This window comes from Nomascus leucogenys, chromosome 2 (genome assembly GCF_006542625.1).
Source record: "Nomascus leucogenys isolate Asia chromosome 2, Asia_NLE_v1, whole genome shotgun sequence".
In the NCBI taxonomy this organism is placed as follows: Eukaryota; Metazoa; Chordata; class Mammalia; order Primates; family Hylobatidae; genus Nomascus; species Nomascus leucogenys.
In genome coordinates, this window is record NC_044382.1 from 139,096,579 (window position 1) to 139,116,418 (window position 19,840).

The following is a 19,840-nucleotide window of genomic DNA, read 5'->3' on the forward strand; positions in this document are numbered from 1 at the left end:
GGGTCACTAGCTTTTATTCTGGAATTCAGTGAAAGGATGGATGGGAATTTGAGAAAGATAAGATTTGAAAAACATGACATTACTGAGGAGTTTAGGACCACAGAAGAACCTGGACTTGCAGCATTGAGTTTGCCAAGCACCTGGATAAGGGGAGTGAGAACAAGTGAGAGCAAGAGAGAGGTTGGAAAAGGGGGATAGTGAGTTGGATAAGAAAGAGAAAATGTCACTAAAAAGGGAGGAAGAGAACAAAGAACTAAATAAAGGAAAAATCTCGCAGTATTTTGGTTATAAATTAGGGTGACCATGTAATTTATCATCTAAACTGGAACATATCAAGATAGAGAATGGCCATTAATAATTATGTTGTAGGCCGGGCACGGTGGCTCACGCCTGTAATCCCAGCACTTTGGGAGGCCCAGGCGGGCGGATCATGAAGTCAGGAGATTGAGACCATCCTGGCTAACACGGTGAAACCCGTCTCTACTAAGAATACAAAAACTTAGCTGGGCGTGGTGGCGGGCGCCTGTAGTCCCAGCTACTCGGGAGGCTGAGGCGGGAGAATGGCGTGAACCTGGGAGGTGGAGCTTGCAGTGAGCCGAGATCACGCCACTGCACTCCAACCTGGGCGACAGAGCGAGACTCTGTCTCAAAAAAAAAAAACAAAAACAAATTATATTTAAAAATTGGCATAAATTGTGACTATCATAAGCTAAGAAGGATGAATGGTCATTCTAGTTATAATGTACGTATTGCATAATAAAATAGTTTCCGTTTTTTAGCTATCATATGTCAAGCATTGTAATAAGTAAACACTTTATACATCTCACTACATTCTTACAATAACTCTCTGAGCTGGCATTGTCTTCGTTTTATAGTTAGTGAAACCAAATCTCAGGGAGATAACTTCCCAGCAATTCTCTGTGGCAGTCAGAATTGGAAACTATATTTATTTGACCATACACAAAATACACATAAACTCTTAAATACTGTATTGTACACCACCATTGCTGTGGGTGTATATATGTGTTTTAAAATGTCCTCTGAGACTGGCAAGGGTAGGGGGAAGAAGGAGAGAGGAGAGATGGGGTTAAAGAATACAAAATTACAACTAGATAGGAGGAATACGTTCTAGTGTTCTATGGCCCGGGAGGATGACTATAGCTAATAACATATAGCTTCAAATAGCTAAAAGGAGAATTATTGAATGTTCCCAACACAAAGAAATGATAAATGTTTGAAATGGTGGATATGCCAATTACCCTGACCACTATACATTTTATTTACTGAAACATCACTATGTACCCCATAAATATAAACAATTATATTTCAATTAAAAAATTTTAAAAGGGCTGCGTGTGGTGGCTCATATATGTAATCCCAGCACTTTGGGAGGCCGAGGCGGGCAGATCAGGAGGTCAGGAGTTCGGGACCAGCCTGATCAACATGGTGAAACCCTGTCTCTACTAAAAATATAAAAATTAGCTGGGCATGGTGGCACACGCCTGTTAATTCCAGCTACTCAGGAGGCTGAGGCAGGAGAATCACTTGAACCTGGGAGGTGGAGGTTGCAGTGAGCCAAGATCACGCCACTGCACTCCAGTTTGGGAGACAGAGCAAGACACCGTCTCAAAAAAAAAAAAAAAATTAAAAAAGTTAAAAGTCCTCTGACTAAAAAACAACTCTGACTTGCTAATTGCTAGCATAATGTATCATCATAATATTAAGCCCCCTTCCCATTCTGATACCCCTATTTTTTGAGGCATGGAGAGAGGGGAATAACCTGTCCGAAATCAGTACGCTTAGTAAGTGGCAGAGCCAGATTTCAAACCCTGAAGACATTTTGATAGCAGCACCTCCTTTTTCTTTTTTTCTTTATCTTACTTTATTTTATTTTGTTTACTCTGTTGCCCAAACTGCAGTGCAGTGGCGAGATCTTGGCTCACTGCAACCTCTGCCTCTCTGGCTCAAGCAATTCTCCTGCCTCATCCTCCCGAGTAGCTGGGATTACAGGCACGCACCACTACTGCCTGGCTAATTTTTTTTTTTTTTTTTTTTTTTTTTTTTTTGAGACGGAGTTTTGCTTTTGTTGCCCAGGCTGGAGTGCAATGGTGTGATGTCGGCTCACTGCAACCTCCGCCTCCTGGGTTGAAGAGATTCTCCTGCCTCAGCCTCCCTAGTAGCTGGGATTCCAGGCATGCACCACCACGCCCCGCTAATTTTGTATTTTTAGTAGAAACGGGGTTTCTCCATGTTGGTGAGGCTGGTCACGAACTCCTGACCTCGGGTGATCCGCCCGCCTCGGCCTCCCAAAGTGCCAGGATTACGGGTGTGAGCCACCGTGCCCAGCCTAATTTTTGTGTTTTTAGTAGAGACGGGGGTTTCACCATGTTGGCCAGGCTGGTCTCGAACTCCTGACCTCAAGTGATCCACCCACCTCAGCCTCCCAAAGTTCTGGGATTACAGGCCTGAGCTACCGTGTCCGACCAGCACCTCTTTTCTTAACTGGTATTCTATACTGCCTTCTTTAGCCATATTCTTTGTCTGAACATGTTTTCATTTCTTTTAGGAGTGGGTTTGTTGGGGAGCATGGTAAATGTATATATACCTTTATAAGAAAGTTGCGAAATTGTTTACAAAGTAGTTGTATCATTATGACTTACCAGGAGTAGTCCATTTTTGTTGCCTCATGACTGTTTTTTTTTTTTTTTTAAGACAAGCAGATTCTGAAACTCCAGCAATTAGAAATAGCTTCTTTCCCCTTTAACATTTTTGCCTCGTTTACAGCTACCCTCACCTGTACCCACTTCTGTAACTCAACTACATCTTACACTTTTAGGGTCTTGGAATGTTAACAGCACCAGCAAATAATAGCAAGAATCAAACAAAAATGTCTTGAGTCTTAGTGTCGCCACTGGCTACATTATTGCCCAGATGACTTTTCACTTAAACTGTTTAAGTGAATGATTATATGCATTTCTTCACAGTGTATTCACAGAGGAAATAAATGACAGTGATTTATTGCAGTGCTAATAGACATTGTACTAATTATGTAATTTTAAGTCTAATTTCTTTACCTTTCTGGGCCTGTAAAGTGAGGAAATTGAACTAGATTTCTTACAGGTCTATATTTGTCCCTGACAGATCTCTATTTCTTTGAGAAGAAGAAAGGAATTGGTATTTGACGTTAAAGGATCATGCATAAAAATGGGATATGTATTTAAATACTTATTTTTCATTCAATGTCAGAGTGATTTAACAGGGTCAAGGCCTGATAATTTAAGCTACTGTTTCTTGAGGAAAAGTGGAAAGTACTCAAAATGTTACTGGAAGGCTTATGACTTTGGCTTCTTGTAGTTTATCAGCTGAAATTTAAGACTTTTGAATTGTAGTGTATTGGGCACTTAAAAATCGATTTTGTTTTTAATTTATAAGAAGATCTGAGGTTTGGAAGGAATCTTAAATAAAGTTTGTCTAAATCATCTATCAATAGGACTTTTGAATCATCATCCTAACATCCTGACCTCTGATAAAAGATACCCTAAGGCAGGACATTCCACTTTTAGGCAGCAGTGACAACAGAAAGATGTACTAATAGGTAGAACATACAGCCTGTACTCATTCATTGGAGTTGTGCCATTTGGGATGATGCAAAACTAGCATAATTTTTCTTTGTGACTGCCCTAAAAGTATTTAGACATAGCATGGATAACTTAATTTCTTTAAAAATGCAGTCTTGTCTTCATAGCAATATGATGGAACTGAGACTGATTATCTTGGAGACTAGAAGTCTCTGCATAGAGATGGAGTGTACACTTTGGCTTCTGTCTAAAATAATTTTCTTTTTTTTTTTTTGGGACAGTCTTGCTCTGTTGCCCAGGCTGGAGTGTAGTGACATGATCACAGCTCACTGCAACCTTGACCTTCCCAGCCCAAGCAGTCCTTGCACCTCAGCCTCCCAAGTAGCTGGGATCACAGGCATGCACCACCATGCCAGGCTAATTTATTATTATTTTTATTTTTTAAATTCTGTATTTTTTGTAGAGCTGGGTTCTCTCTACATTGGCCAGGCTTGTCTTGAACTCCTGGGCCCAAACAGTCCTCCCACCTTGGCCTCCCAAAGTGCTGGCATTACAGGCATGAGACACTGCACCCGGCCTAAAAAAAACTTAGTGGTTAAATTCAGCTAAGGAAATAATTCATTTTTCTCCGTCTTTTCAGTATAAATGACAGGCAGATGGGGATAGAGGTGGCATTTAATATGATACAAAAAGCAGCAAGGCATACCAGTACTTAGCAGTTAGATTGGATCTGTTTTCAGAACGTTTTCATGAATTCTAAGCAGAATATGAAGTCCATTTTAGTAATGGTATCCGCATGACACTCATTGAATGATTATATTAAAATGTCTTTTTGGTCAACAATGAAATGACAGTATTTTAAATCTAACTTCTACCAAATGTAATGGAGGACTGAGGTACTCTGGACTATAATTGAATTAACAATGTTGAAATCCACCACATTTCCTTTTTCCCATGCCAAATTGTATTATACTAGGTTAGTTAGAGTACTGTTTTTGGCATATGCTTTCTTTGTGATTAGTAATTGTGTTTCTGATCCTTAGCATTGAGATATTATACTTTTGGAAGAGCTGTTTTCTGAAGAGAAAGATTGTGGCCATAATTTTCAAATTTAATGCATTAAAATGATCTTGCTTTTCATTTTAACCAGGCTTGCTACCAGTTATTAATATTTAAACATAAAATTAAATGCATATATTTCAAGTGTTAAGCTTGATAAGTTTTGGCATATGTATATTCCTGTGAAATCATAACCACACTGAAGATACTGGAAATATACCCCAAAAGTTTCTTCTCAGCCCTTTGTAGGCCCTCCTTTTGCCCACTCACCCACATTCCTAGGAAATTAGCTGATCTGCTTTTCTACCAGTAGAGATTAGTTTCTATTTTCTAGAATTTTGTATAAATTATGCAGTATATACTCTTTGTGTGGCTTCTTTGACTCAGCGTAATTATTTTGAGATTCATCCATGTTGATGGGTGTATAAAATAATTCTTTTTTATTGAGAGTAGTGTATACCACAGGTTTATCCATTCACCAGTTGATGAATTGTTTCCAGTTTTTGTCTCTATGTTAAAAGAAAAACTTTAGACAATGTAAATGTAGCAGAATTTATTTGAGCAAAGAATGGTATATGAATTGGGCAGCACTCAGAACCAGAAAAGGTTCAGAGAGCTCTGCTGTGCAACCTGGGCAGTAAGTATAGACAGAAAAGAGAAGCAAGTACGTATATAGATTGATGAGTTAACAGTTCCTTCTTTGCCTTATTTGAACATGGTCTGATCAGTTGGCAGCCTGTGATTGGCTGAAACTTGGCTGCTCGTGATTTGCTGTGATTCATCTGTTTATTGTCTTCTTTTGAGAAGTGTCTATTGGGTCCTTTGCCCGTTTTTTGATGAGGTTGTTTTCTTGCTATTCAGTTTGAGTTCCTTATATATTTTGGATATTAGCCCTTTATCAGATATATGGTTTTTAAATATTTTCTCTCAGTCTGTGGATTGTCTCTTTAATCTATTAATTGTTTCCTTTGCTGTGCAGAAGCTTTTTAGTTGATGATTCCTGTTTATTTTTGCCTTTGTTGCCTGTATATTTGGGGTTATATCTAAAAAAACTAAAAATTGCTCAGACCAATGTCATGTAACTATTTTCCTTTGTTTTCTTCTAGTAGTTTGACAGTTTCAGGTCTTACATTTAAGTTTTTAATCCATTCCGAGTTAATTTTTGTATATGGTGTGAGATTATAGTCAATTTTATTCTTTTCCTTGTGGATATCCAGTTTTCCTAGCACCATTTACAGTAGTCTCACCTTATCTGTGGTTTTGCATTCTGCAGTTTGAGTTGACCTTGATCAACCATGATCTGAAAATAGAGTATGGAAAATTCCAGAAAATAAACAATTCTTACGTTTTAAATTATGTGCCATCCTGAGTAGTGTGATGAAATCTTGTGCCGTCCTGCCTTGTCCTGCCTGGGAAATGAATCATCCCTTGTCCAGTATATCCATGCTGTGTATGCTACCTGCTCATTAGTCACTTAGTAGCTGTCTGGTTTATCAGATTGAATAAACATGGTATGTCTAGGGTTCCTATCCGCAGGGGGTCTTGGAACGTATCCCTCAAAGATGAGGGGAGACTGCTGTATTGAAGAGACTGTCCTTTCTCTGTTGTGTGTTCTTGGTAACTTTGTTGAAAGCCAGTTGACCATAATTTGTAGGTTTATTTCTGGGCTTTCTGTCCTGTTCTGTTGGTCAGTGTTTCTGTTTTTATGCCAGTACATTCTGTATTGATTACTATAGTTTGTAGTAGATTTTGAAACTAGGTAGTGTGATGTCTCCAGCTTTGTTTTGCTCAAGATTGCTTTGTCTGTTTGACGTCTTTTGTGGTTTTATATGAATTTTAGGATTATTTTTTCTATTTCTGTGAAAAACAGCACTGGAATTTTGATAGAGATTGCATTCAATCTGTAAATTGCTTTGGGTATTGTAGACATTTTAACAATATTAATGATTTCCATCCCTGAACATGGGATACCATTACATTTATTTGTGTTGTCTACAGTTTCTTTCATCAATGTTTTATAGTTTTCAGCATACAGATCTTTCACCTCCTTGGTTAAATTTACTCCTAAATATATATACTTTTTGGAGGCTATTGTGAATAGAGTTGATTTCTAAATTTTTTTTCCAGATTATTAGTTGTTAGTGTAAAGAAATGCTACTGATTTTTGTCTGTTGATTTTGTACCCTGCAACTTTACTTCATTTATCAGTTCTAACAGTTTTTTGGTGGAAGCTTTAGGGTTTTCTACATATAAGATCATGTCGTCAGCAAACAGATACAATTTCTCTTCTTCGTTTTCTTTTTCTTTTTTTAGACGGAGTCTTGCTCTGTCACCCAGGCTGGAGTGCAGTGGCATGATCTTGGCTCACTGAAAGCTCTGCCTCCCGGGTTCACACCATTCTCCTGCCTCAGCCTCCTGAGTAGCTGGGACTACAGGTGTCCGCCACCACGCCCGGCTGATTTTTTGTATTTTTAGTGGAGACGGGGTTTCACCATGTCAGCCAGGATGGTCTCGATCTCCTGACCTGGTGATCCGCCCGCCTTGGCCTCCCAAGGTGCTGGGATTACAGGCATGAGCCACTGCGCCTGGCCCCTCTCTTCTTCCTTTTCTATTTGGATGCCTTTTATTTCTGAGGCTTATCTTTCATTCTGTTAACAGTGTCTTGCAAATAGCAGAAATTAGTATTTGAATGAAATTATTACTTTGTCTTTTTTAAGTGAATTGTGCTGTTGTGTTTTAGTTTACTAATCTTTGCCTAAGATAAGGCCACAAAGATTTTATGGAAGTTTTATGGTTTTACCTTTAGGTCTGTGATTGATTTCGAGTTAATTTTGGCATGCGGTATGAATATTCATTTGTTCCAGCTTCATTTGTTGAGAAAGCTATCCTTTCTCTGCTGGATTGCCTTAGTACCCTTATGGAAAATAAGTTGACCACATGTGTGTAGTTGTATTTCTGGACTCTCAGTTTTGTTTTATTGACCTGTTAAGTCTCTCCGCATGCTAGTACAATGTTTTTGTAGCTTTATAATAAACCTTGAATTCTGGTTGTATAAGGCTTCCAAAATTTCTGCCCTTTTTAAAAGCCATTTTGATTGATCTAGCTCTTTGGCATTTCCATATGATTTTATTTAATTAATTTATTTTATTTATTTTGAGGCAGAGTCTCACTCTGTCACCCTGGCTGTAGTGCAGTGGCATGATCTTGGCTCACTGCAACCCCTGTCTCCTGGGTTCAAGCGATCCTCCTGCCTCAGCCTTCCGAGTAGCTGGGATTACATGTGTGTACCACCATGCCCGACTAAACTGTAGGATTTTAGAATAAACATGCCAGTTTCTTCTACAAAAAGGTCAGCTGGGATTTTTATTAGAATTGTGTTGACTATATTGATTAAATTGGGGAGAATCGACATGTTAACATCATTGACTTCATTGATCTATGAACATAATATTACTCTGTATGTTTTTGCACATAATTTGATAATTTCTTCATAATTCGTATTTTTATACTACAAATGAAATTATTTTTTAAATGATTGTCCTTTTTTTTTGTTTTTTTTTTTTTTTTTTGGAGACAGGATCTGGCTCTGTTGCTGAGGTTGGAGTTCAGTGGCACAATCATAGCTCACTGTAACCTCGAACTCCTGGGCTCAAGTAATCCTCCCACCACAGCCTCCTGAGTAGCTAGGACTACAGGCATGCTCCGCCATACCTGGTTAACTTAAAACATTTTTTTTGTTGTTGAAACAGGGCCTCCCTATGTTTTCCAGGCTGGTCTTAAAATCCTGGCCTCAAGCAATCATCCCACCCTGGCCTCCCAAAGTGCTGGGATTATACATATGAGCCACCGTGCCTGGCTTCTGATTATTCTTTGTACAAGTGTTCTGTAGAAATAGAATTGATTTTTGAGTATTAATCTTGATTTTTGAGTATTGATCCTGCAACCTTCCTAAATTTATTTATTCTATTAATAGTAGTCTTTTGGTTTTCCTAATTTCGTTATCAGAGTTAGCATAGCCTCTTAGTTCACTGTCAGTTTAGAGTTGAAGAAATGTGTAAGTTTATAAAATGTAATATCAATATCTTGCAAGGAGTGAGATTCAGGAACCCCAGTGGTTTTCATTTTTCCTTTAATGAAATTCATTTTTCCTTTAATGAAGTACCAGTATTCTTCATAATACGGAACCTTGACACTTCAAGCTACCATTATTTAAGGTGTTAAATTTATAGGCAATTTCAGCAAAGTAATTGATTATGAAGGATGAATTGCTGTTTGTTTTTATGGCTGGAATTCTAAGAATCTGTTAAAATTATGTGTTTTGGAGGGAGAGCCATTGCCTTGATGATGGCTTTGGGAAACAAGGAAGAGTATGTGGGACTTTATGTTTGTGGCTTGAGCGGAAGTTATATGCATTATGGTGTGATTTATTGAGATGACAAAGACTGAGGAAAGAGTGGCTTTAGTATTGTCAGTTCAGGTTAGACATGTTAGATTTTAGGCATGTTTTATCTACTGTGTTAAGGCTTATAGGTTTATTTGGACGCTTTTAAATGAACTATATCTTAGGTTAAAAACAGACCTGAGGTCACACAGCTAGTCATTTGCAGAATTTGAACTTCAGCTTCTGACTCTTAAGTCCATGTTTGTTATCCCCTTATGCTATATTATATCCTCAAGGCAGAAAAACATACTTGGCTGTGACAATAATGAAATGTTCCCTGGGAGCTGTTAGAAATACTTAGCAGAGTTTGCAAGCTCAGATGCCTGCACGGTACAGACAAGTAACTGTGAGCCAGGTTGTAACATAAAGGAGAGTGGCGACTTCTGTGGAGAACTGCAAAGCCCCATCCACAGAGTTAGTTAGCTGCTAATCAGCTCCAGAAGATTGTTTCCATATGGGAATGTGGGGCCAGTATTGCCAGATATTCTGATTTTTCAACAGAGGTCCGAAATCTGGATTTTCACGTAAAGTCCTGATTTATAAACGTAGGCAGTTATCCTTTAACCATGCATACCAACCTAGTGTGGGTCTACCAAAGGTATCTGTCTGCTGGATTCTGCCCAGTGGGTAGTATACTGTGGAAGCAACAATAAATTTATATGGTGGGAAAAGTGTGGTAACTGTGTATAATAAGCACATTATGGTGTTGAAATGCAGGTTGCTTAGGTTAAACATGGTGCTTAGTGAGTCTAGTGTTTGAGTTCAGTCTTTATATGGATCAGTTAATTATAGATGGGGGGGATTGCTCTCTGTAGCTTTTTGCCTCCTAATTGCATACTTTCATTTGCAGATAGGACCAGTTTTGAGTGTGTGAATTTTTGAGTGAAACCTGGAACCCAAATGAGAAGAAATCTGCAAGGAATAACTACTGACAGTGAATCTGCAGAGTCATCTGTATGCATAATATGGAATGTTCTTAACCCAGAAGTAGCTGAATGTGTTACTCCATTGATGAGGAGTGGTAAGTCTGATTATCTCCGCTGATAATTAAATAACCTAAACCCTTTCCATAAAAAGAGGATGACTACTTCTACATTCTTAGCATTTGCTGACGTTAATTTTTATATTACAGAGGAGGACAGCAGTGCAGTTTAAGGGAATTCTTTATCCCTAACATCATGTTTAATGTCTGATTTCAGAGTTTGGCTTTCTTCTTCCAGTTAGGCACGTCCTTTCCTTTGCCTAGGCATTTTTCTCTATTATTTCTTCTTCAGTCCAAGGCCTGAAATACTGTATTTGAAATATTCAGCCAGCGCTGAAATGACGGTCATGATAGTTACCAGCATCCATTCTAATCTTAGTTGTGGTAGGTCTCATTCTCTTTGGGAGTGATTGTTTTAGGAATGGACATGAGAAACAGTTTTGTCCAATGAGAGACAAAAGGGACATCTGCAAGAGGCTTTTGGGGAAATCTTTCTTGCTTTTGTGAAAAGGAAGAAAACAGATGGTCCCTCTTCTCCGCAGAGCTGGTATTATCTGGATGTGATGTGTGGAAGTGCTGGAGCCATCTTTTTAGTAGCCTGAAGGTGATGCCTTATGTGAAGGAGAGAGAACCAAGGGAACTGGAGAAAAGTAGAACTAGAGTTCCATTTACCATGCCTGTAGGCGCTCTACCTGAATTTTCTTATTGTTTAAGCAGTTTTGCCTTGAGATTTCCTGTAATTTGCTATAGAAATTATGTAGATTTATTTCATTTCTTTTTTGATTACCCAAAGCCATGTTTTTTAGTGTCAGACACATTTCTATTTGATCATGTTCTTTGTAGCCCCTTACAAGCTTTATGAAGTCAAGGGGTATGTTTATATTCCTATTGTATCTGATTCTAATACTTCTTAATGATGTCATCAATACATGTTTGCTTAACTGAATTACTTGGTAAGTATTTGAAAAACCAATCTGTAGAATCTAATAATTACAGAGGTTTTTTTTTTTTTTTTTTAATTCACATCCTTTTCTTTAACCACACTGCTTCCTTCTAGGATTATGAGTGAAGTTTGTTTTTTCTTTAAGACTTCCAGTATGTAACACATGTTCAAGTGATTAGTTCTACTCCAGACAATGTTGCCTTTTGTTTTTGTCCAACTTTACCATCAGAACCAGGTTCTCTCCTTTATGTTTGAGTATTGGCTTTCAATCTGATAAATGGAATTTCACTTTCTTCTTCATTATAAAAACGGAATAGTTTGCCTTCTATTTTCTGTGATAATTATGGGAATGAGGGACGTCAATAGTAAGAAGCATAATTCAGGAATATTTTGTATTTGGCTTTGGAATGCACATTCACAGAAAGATTCCCTAAAGGGTGCATCCCCCCTCTGTTCTTAGGACTGTGTGTTTTGGGGGAGGTGGAGGGAAGTTTGGTGCTGATGTAGTAAGAGGGATCTTGGGCCATAGGATGGATGATGTAGTTGCTTATGTTTTAAAGCTCTGTGAAACAAATCACTTTTTTTTTGGCGTGGCTCATTATATATAGATGTAAATGTTTCCTTCTATCTTTTCTTTTAAATCTTGTTATTATAATCTTGAAAAAGTATGGAATGAGAACCTCTTTTTCTTCATGAAAATCTATGGTATTACTTTCAGTTACGGTAAAAGGAAAAAGATAAAACCTGTGTTATGATTTTACCAGGTAATCTGGTAGTATATTTTGGAATCCTTCAAAAAGAGATTTACATTCAGGGAAGAATTCACTTTTTTTTTTTTCTTGATGGATTCTGATGAAAATATGGGAGAATACCTTTTTTTCCTACTTCTTTTTTTGAGACAGGGTCTCACTCTGTTGCCCAGGCTGGAGTGTGATCTTGGCTCTTTGCCTATGCCTACGTATTTGAGCCCAAGATGCCAGGAACCTCTGCCTCCTGTGCTCAAATGATCCTCCTGTCCCAGCCTCCCAAGTAGCTGGGACTACAGGTGTGCACCAACATGCCCAGCTGATTTATATTTTTTCTAGAGACAGGGTTTCACCATGTTGTCCAGGCTGGTCTTGGACTCCTGGGCTCAGGAGATCTACCTGCCTTGGCCTCCCAAAGTGCAGGAACTGAAGGTGTGAGCCACCATGCCCAACCAGGAGAATAACTTTTTAAGAAGATAGAGAAAGTTGTATGATGCACTTTACCCATCAATTTAAGTGCAGTAGTACCATTATTTAGTAATACAGGAAATTTAAATCATTAAGGTCAACTTTAATGTGCTGTATTTCATATATATTTTGTAGGAATGGAACATGTTTCCTACCTAAGACAGTCATGGCAGGCATGCACCTTAAGCTAGATCAAGCAGAGTGAATCTTAGGATATTTGCTAGGAATGCTGAGATGAAGGCACTTATTTTTGTGAATTTCAACCTGAAAACATAGTTATTGAATTCCTGGCAGCTATCTTTTGACCATGAAAGGAAAGTTAGTTGATAAAGAAGCCAACACTGAATGAGTAGAGCAGAGAAAAGCCATGCCCTAGTTACTCCATTTGAGCTGATGGATCAACCCTTCCCTGAAGCTGCTGTACCTCTAGACTTACAGTTGCATGAGCCACTAAATTTCATGTGTAATCCAATTGGCTTTGGATTTTCTCTTACATTTTTGTGAAAACATCCTAGCTGATACATCCTTCTCAACCCTCAATTATATACCTGCATAATGAGAACCCAAGGGACTTAATAAAACTTAAATTGTGAGTTAGGCAAGGAGGCTTCTGACACAGATGTGCAGGTGGGCAGATAATGCATTCTTTTTTTTTTTTTTTTTTTGAGACAGAGTCTTGCTCTTTTGCCCAGGCTGGAGTACAGTGGCGCAATCTCAGTTCATCGCAACCTCCGCCTCCTGGGTTGAAGCGATTCTCCTGCTTCAACCTCCTGAGTAGCTGGGATTACAGGTGCCCGCCACCACTCCTGGCCAAGTTTTTTTGTCTTTTTGGTAGAGACGGGGTTTCACCATGTTGACCATGCTGGTTTCGAACTCCTGTCCTCAAGTGATCCACCTGCTTCAGCCTCCCAAAGTGCTGGGATGAGTTGGGGGTGGAAGGTAGGAGAAAGGTCGATATGACTTTTCCTGCCACCCTCAGTGTCTCACTTCATTCCAGTTTTCCAAGCCTATAGTACACCACTAATTTTGAGTTCTTGTATGGAATGGAATTCTAAACCACTTACTTCAGCTGCGGTTGTTTTCGTACCCTAGGGCCATAGAAAGTAGTTTGGAGTATAGTTTCTGCCTCTGTGAAGAAATTTTCTTGGTCTTCTCAACAAGGATAAATTTATATTGATACCTAATATAGTTAGGCTGTTGTACCCCCGTAGATAGAGCTTGCACTCTGTATAATGGCTTCCTTTGCCCCTTAGCAAGCACCACTACTCTTTCCTTTGACGTGCGGTATTGTTTCTCAAAAAGTAGATCTCTTATAGCAGAATCACCCAGGACCCAAAAGAATACTTAGAAACTCACCATCGTAATTCAGTATCTGAAAAATATTGTTCTCTTCCAGTCTATAACATCCCCATAAAATTTTTAAAAGGATTTTTAAAGATTAGTTGAATCTAAAATTTATAAGGAAAAAAATAAGGAAGATTATCCAGGAAAATTCTTTTTTTTTTTTTGAGACGGAGTCTCGCTCTGTCGCCCAGGCTGGAGTGCAGTGGCGCAATCTCGGCTCACTGCAAGCTCCGCCTCCCGGGTTCACGCCATTCTCCTGCCTCAGCCTCTCCGAGTAGCTGGGACTACAGGCGCCCGCCACCACGCCCGGCTAATTTTTTGTATTTTTAGTAGAGACGGGGTTTCACCGTGGTCTCGATCTCCTGACCTCGTGATCCACCCGCCTCGGCCTCCCAAAGTGCTGGGATTACAAGCGTGAGCCGCCGCGCCCGGTCAGAAAAATTCTTTAAAACAATGAACATTCAGGCCATGCCCGGTGGCTCATGCCTGTAATCATAGCACTTTGGGAGGCCGAGACAGGCGGATCATGAGGTCAGGAGATTGAGACCATCCTGGCTAACGCGGTGAAACCCTGTCTCTACTAAAAATACAAAAAATTAGCTGGGCGTGGTGGCAGGCGCCTGTAGTCCCAGCTACTCAGGAGGCCAAGGCAGGAGAATGGCGTGAACCCGGGAGGCAGAAGTTGCAGTGAGCCAAGATCGTGCCACTGCACTCCAGCCTGGGCGACAGAGCAAGACTCCGTCTTAAAAAACAACAACAACAACAAAAAATGAACATTTAAAAAAGGAACTAGGCTGGGCGTGGTGGCTAACACCTGTAACCCGAACACTTTGGGCCGAGGCGGGTGGATCACTTGAGGTCAGGGGTTTGAGACCAGCCTAGCCAACATAATGAAACCCCGTCTCTACTAAAAATAGAAAAAAAAAAAATTAAGTCAGGCGTGGTGGTGCATGCCTGTAATCCCAGCTACTCAGGAGGCTGAGGCAGGAGAGTAGCTTGAATCTGGGAGGTGGAGGTTGCATTGAGCTGATATTGTGCCACTGTACTCCAGCCTGGGTGACAGAGTGAGACTGTGTCTCCAAAAATAATAAATAAGATAAAAAAAAAAGAACTAGTTCTTCCAGATATTAAAAATGTATTCTGGCCGAGCGGCAGTGGGCCTGTAATCCCAGCACTTTGGGAGGTCAAGGTGGGTGGATCATTTGAGGTCAGGAGTTTGAGACCAGCCTGGTCAACATAGTGAAACCCCATATCTGCTAAAAATACAAAAATTAGCCAGGCATGCTGGCGCATGCTTGTAATCCCAGCTACCTGGGAGGCTGAGGCAGGAGAATCACTTGAACCCGGAGGCGGAGGTTGCAGTGAGCTGAGATTGCGCCACTGCACTCCAGCCTGGGTGACAGAGCAAGACTCTGTCTCAAAAAAAAAAATGTATTCTAAAATTATAGTAATTAAGACATTATGATTCTGATAGATAGATCAGTGGTACAGAATAAAAAGAGTCCCAAATTCATATGGAAATTTAGAATATAATGAAAGCACATATCGGATCAGTGGAGAAAATTTTTTTTTTCTTTCTGGCAATATTATAGCTGGGTAGCCATCAGAAAAAAATCAGATCCTTATCTTCAGAGGAAGAAAATGAATTTTTCCTCTTTATATTCTTGGAGTTAGGGAAGCCTTCTTAGAAAGCGTGTTTTGAAAGAAATGTAGGTATTCTAATACCTTATTAGAGGGAGTATAAGTTGGCACATTCCTTTAGGAGATTGGAAAATATCTGCCAAAATTTAAAATGCCTACTGAACATTTAAATGTATATGCTCTTTAATACATCAGTTTCACTTCTTGGAATTTATCTTATGGTTAAATTCTGTAGCTTTTGGGTTTAGTTCATCATATTCTCACTTGTGTGAATATACAAGGTTAGTCTTTGCAGTATTGTAATAGTAAAATATTAGGAACAACTCAACTTCCATCTGTGAATGACGACCTATGTCAGTATGATAAAAATGCAGCCTTTAAAACTTAAAAGAGGCAGTTTTTAAAAAGTTACTGATATTAGCTGGGCGTAGTGGCACAGGCTGATAGTCCTAGTTATTTTGGAGGCTGGTAGGGAAGGATTGTTTGAACTCAGGAGTTCAAATCCAGCCTGGGTAACATAGATCTCATCTCTTTGTTACTGATATTGCCTGATTTCTAAGATAAAGTGTTAAGTGAAAAAGGTGCCAGTGATGTATAATGCTACATAAAAATATTAAAAAAAAGAATATACATATATGCTGGTATATTCATAAAGTATCTCTGAAAGGCTGTACAGGAAGCTAATATTAGGGGCTGTATTGATGGAGGACAACTGGGTGGGTAGGATAATGGTGGGCAACTTAATTCTATCATCTCCCCCCAAATCATCAAGTGTTGTATTGGGTAAAAGGAAAAAAGGGATTCACCTAATTTTCATCTTTTTCAATTCGTTAGAATCTCCAAGGATGAGGTCACCCCCAATCTACATTAGAAATGTTTTTTTTGTTGTTTTGTTTTTTGTTTTGAGACGGAGTCTTGCTTTGTTGCCCAGGCTGGAGTGCAGTGATGCGATCTCGGCTCACTGCAAGCTCTGCCTCCCGGGTTCATGCCATTCTCCTGCCTCAGCCTCCCGAGTAGCTGGGACTACAGGCGCCCGCCACCATGCCCGGCTAATTTTTTGTATTTTTAGTAGAGACGGGGTTTCACCGTGTTAGCCAGGATGGCCTCGATCTCCTGACCTTGTGATTCACCCGCCTCGGCCTCCCAAAGTGCTGGGATTACAGGCATGAGCCACCACACCTGGCAGAAAAATTTTTTTTTATAGTACTGGTAAAAGACACATAAAATTTATCATCCATTTCTGAGTGTACAGTGTAGTAGTGTTAATTATGTTCACATTGCTGTGCAACCAATCTCTAGAACTTTTTCACTTTGCAAAACTGAAACTCTGTACCCATTAGACAACAAATTTTTATTTCTCCCTATTGCCATCCCCTAGTACCCACCTACTTTATGATTCTATGAATTTGACTACTTTAGAATTCCTCATATAAGTGTAATCATACAGTATTTATGTTTTTGTGACTTATTTCACTTAGTATAGTGTTTGTAAGGCTCTTCCATTTTATAGCATGACAGGATTTCCTTCCTTTTTATTTTTATTCTTTATTTTTAAAAGAGATGAGATCTTGCTTTATTGCCCAGGCTGGCCTTGAAGTCGTGGGCTCAAGCAGTACTTTGGCATCAGTCTAGTAAGTAGCTGGAAGTACAGGCATGTGCCACTGCCCTTCCTTTTTAAGGCTCAATAATATTCCAGTGTATGTTTGTTTATCTGTTCTTCTGTTGGTGGACATTTGGGTTGCTTCTACCTCTTGGCTATTGTGAATAGTGCTAGTATGAATGTAGGTGGGCACATATGTCTTCAGGGCTCTGCCTTCCATTTTTCCAAATATATCCCAGAAGTACATAGTATTTCTATTTTTAATTTTTTGGGGACCTGTCATAATGTTTTCTATAGCAGTTGCACCATTTTACGTATCACCAACAGTGCGCAAAGATTTCCATTTCTTCACATCCTTGTCAGCATTTATTTTCTGTGTGTGGTTTTTGTTTTGTTTTGTTTTGTTTTTTCTTTCATAGTAGCCAGGGGTGTGAGGTGATCCCAAATATTTTTTTTTCTTCTTTCTTTTTGAGACAGGCTTTCACTCTGTTGCCCCGGCTCGAGTATAATAGACAATCATGACTCACTACACCCTCAACCTGCTGGGCTGAAGCAATCCTTCCACATTAGCCCTCCAGGTAGCCGGGACCACAGGCATGTGCACACCTGGCTATTTTTTTTTTTTTTTTGTAGAGACAGGGTCTCTCTCTGTTGCCCAGTCTCATCTCAAACTCCTGGGCTCGAGCAATCCTTCCACCTTGGCATTCAACTGTTGGGATTACAGGCATGAGCCACTGTGCCCGACCCCCAATCTATATTTTTAACAAGTATTTTAATTATATATTTCTTCTATATTTAAAAAGCTTATGAAGTTATGAAGTACATTTAAGTTGATTTCAGTTTTATTACTAAAAAATACAACTAGTAGACACTTTTTAGAATTGTATCTCAATGTGCTTTGTTTCTGTAACTTGAAGTGCATGTTTTATAATGAGATCCTCAAGGGATTGTGCCTCTCTTTTTTTTTTTTTTTTTTTTTTTTTTTTTTTTTTTTTTTTTTTTTTTTTTTTTTTTTTGGTGGGTGTGTGTGTTTAACTGTGAGTCACCTAGGGAACAGACTAGGATATGTGTACTTAACCCCAGGTAATTTTGCTAACCTTAATTCTTTTCTCTAACACAGTTAAAATTCTAAGGTTCTACATGTTAGAATTCCAGTGGTGTACCAGCATTTAAAATAATGTGTTCTAATGAAAAACTCTGTGTCATTTTACTTTACATGAGAGGATTTGATCTGTTTGTTTACTTTTAATTGAAAATAGTTTTATCTTTATGGTCTTGACAGTTATGTGTTAACTTTTCTCACAAGATGAATTTAATCATAAATTGTTCAAGAGCAAGATCATTTGTTAAGAATTTTATCCAGAGACAAAAGTACATGAGATTCTAGTAAAAAATGGAAAGGAATGTAAATTGTCCGTAAATTTTTTCCTGCTTTTTCAAGAAAATTTCAGGGGTGTGAGTGTTCTACGACAAAATTAATAGCTTATAAAGTATTTTACATTTTCAGTAAATTACTTGCAGTTCTTGTTTTTCTGACTTGAAGTTTCTGAAATTATTCTGAAATTGTTATTGCGGAGTACCTATTTTTTCTTGCAAGTGTTTATTCTTCATAAGTATTATTTCTAAAATCACATCACTGTATGAATATCCAGCTGTAGCCTGTGACTATATGATGAGTATTAGAAGTCATTTTTTAATAACTTTTGCCAGACCTGAAGACTCATTACTGTGCAGCTCTCTCCTTCATGGCTGTTTTTATTTGGATATTTAAGGCTGAGCTGCTGTCTTCATTATATTTGGTGTGTGAGTTGGTAGAGAAGGGCACAAGTAGTGGTATGGCTTGGGAAGGGTGGGAGTTTAATCCTCATTGTGAGTTTTGAGAAAAGATAATGAAATCCTTTATATCCCTTTCCATAGACCTGCATTTCAAAGACTTACATTTTAATAAGAATTAGTTGTGCAGCTGCAACCCTGGCAACAAGGCCTAGGAGAAAAGAATTGGGGCAGCATTCCAGAAATCAGGGCAGGCACTGTTCTCATGTGGAGCTGAGCTAATGAAACAGATAAAAATATAAAGCATGTAGTAAAAATAAGACCAATACTTTCTTTGGCATAGTAGATACTGAAATTTTTCCACACATATTTTTTAAAAAGTCCAAAAGCTCATAAGCTGCACACTCAATAAGAGTAGCTGTATTATCTTCTCCTTTAGTATAAGAAAAACCCCAGATACTCTTAGAAGTTAATATTTCTGTAAATTATGTCCAAAATGTAATTGTTCCTGGCCCATTCTTGGTGAAGTCCAGACGTTTTCAAAACATGGGGTACGAAATTTGTCAGATAAAGTTTAGAAACAAGGTTTTAGGTTTTAAACTTTAAAAATCAAATGCTCATATCAGTTTTAATGTAAATTTCTCATAGTTACTGGACTCTTCAGATGCCCTTAAATAATAAAATTTGTTAAATATATTCTCTGAATACTGTGACAATGGCTACATAATCTAGTATCTAACCATAATTTAATTATTACCTGGTTGTTACGTGTTTAGGTTGTGTCAGAGTTTTCCCTCTTATAATAATAAATATTGCAAGAAAACATTTTTGTGTGTATAGGTATTTTGCTTTCTTTTGGACTAGTCAGGATTACTTCTGGATTTCCAGAAGTGATAATGATGCATTAAATATGAAAATTTTGAATACTTTCTAAAAGCACTACCAATCTACACAGCTACTATAGTGTGTATGCAGTTGCTAGTTTCTCTGCTTCTTTATCAACATTGAATATTTGAATAGATATGAAATGGTAGTTGAATTTTTTGTTTTAATTTTCACTTTTTAAATTAGAAACTTGGAATATTTGGAATATTTTAAAAGCAGCTTTCCAGCTACCCCTTTGTGGATTTTAAAATTTGCATCCTTTTCCCATTTATCTATTGGAGATCCATTAAGTGGTTTTTTTTTTTTTTCTTTTTTTTTGAAGTAATAGTCCTAAGAATCTCTCAGAATTGAGTGTGGTAAACTTCCTATTCATTCTGTAC

At 38.5% G+C, this 19,840-nt stretch overlaps 1 protein-coding gene across 2 annotated transcripts in view; it reads left to right on the plus strand.

Annotated features, from left to right (window-relative positions):
* Positions 1–19,840, plus strand: part of CDC42SE2 (CDC42 small effector 2) — a 124,737-nt gene that overhangs the window by 36,648 nt on the left and 68,249 nt on the right. For both annotated transcript variants that reach the window (XM_003259920.4, XM_004087438.3), the window contains exon 2: positions 9,929–10,099. The gene's annotated coding sequence lies outside the window, so the exon portion shown is untranslated. The remainder of the gene's footprint in view (positions 1–9,928; positions 10,100–19,840) is intronic.